The following is a 1,280-nucleotide window of genomic DNA, read 5'->3' as shown; positions in this document are numbered from 1 at the left end:
CGGTGGGGTTCACCCGTCGTTCTGCCCCCTAGGCCTGCGCTCCCGCTCGCTGTGCCCGTCGCGCTCCGGCTGGAGCTGCTGGCAGGGTTGGACACCTGGCACCCGCTGCTGGGAGCGCACGGCTCGGGACCTGCACGGGCCGAGCATAACTGGGTATTGCATATCAGTATGGGGATTAATCCTAGTTGGTACTGCTTTGCTAAGTGCTCTTATTTCAGCTCACGGGTGTCTTCTTTGCCTGATTCTCCTTCTTGGGTGGGCCGGCACCATCAGGTGATAGTTATATTTGTCATTATTTGAGAGTAAAGAATGTGTAGGTGTGTATCTCTTGTTATGTTCCCAGCAGCACTTTCTGTGAGGAACCAAACTGGAAGCAACATATTTCTCCTGAAGAAAAAGTCGTTTCTGTCAGCACCAATAGTTTCCCCTTCCCAGTTACTTTTCCTGTTGCTGTTTGTCTCGGCTGTCTTAAAAATTTCCAGTGATTTTAAATCTCTAGCAGAGAGATTTGCGCAAAGCTGTCAGGGAAGAAGTGACCTCAGAGAGGATGTGACAGCAAGCTGAGCAGACAAGGGTGAAGCGAGGGAGGGCTGATCTCCAGGCCATGGAGCTTGCTTTGGTAGGCCTCTTCCCAAATGCTGGCTGCCACAAACAGTTTAAATGCTTTGAACTAATACACCTTGGCATGTGAGAGTAGAAACCTCTGAAGATCTGGACAGTTAGTGGGTAATATTAAGGTCTGGCTGCCTTAGGACCTTCTAAGTCAGTACTGATCTTAATTTTACAAGGAATATGGAGCATCAAACTGCTTCTGATGCCTTTAGGAATCAAGAATCATCAGTGCCCACAAAATCCATTTTGTGGGTCTCATTTGTTTGCTTCTGTGTATTAGATCTTCAGGTACTTGTCTTGAATTTAACCTATTTTAGCTAACTTGGTTCCATTTTGTTTGTTTTTACGCATTCCAGTTCTTTGATTTTGTGATTTACCCAAGAGGACAGATTATCAAAAAACAATCTAATAATGCCTGGATTTCTCTCAGGAGAGAAAAGGGGAAGAGCAGGAAGACTGTGCTTGAGCAAGTACATGCTGGGATAATTCAGGCTGTGTTATGCTAATGTGGCTTTCGAACAAGATCTGACAATGTAGGTAGCTTTGGGCAGCCTCTTGGAGTTTGTAAGGTTCCCGAGTGTGACTTCACTCTGCAGGGCACCTTACAGTGGGAACATCATGTAAGAGTCCAAGGTCCTGAAGTAGAGTTCACCTCTAAACAGAAGAGA

The sequence above is a fragment of the Chaetura pelagica genome, unplaced genomic scaffold (assembly GCF_000747805.2).
Source record: "Chaetura pelagica isolate M959 unplaced genomic scaffold, ChaPel_1.0 scaffold21, whole genome shotgun sequence".
NCBI classification, from domain to species: domain Eukaryota; kingdom Metazoa; phylum Chordata; class Aves; order Apodiformes; family Apodidae; genus Chaetura; species Chaetura pelagica.
The sequence above is the reverse complement of the archived record's forward strand: the minus strand, read 5'-3'. Positions refer to the sequence as shown.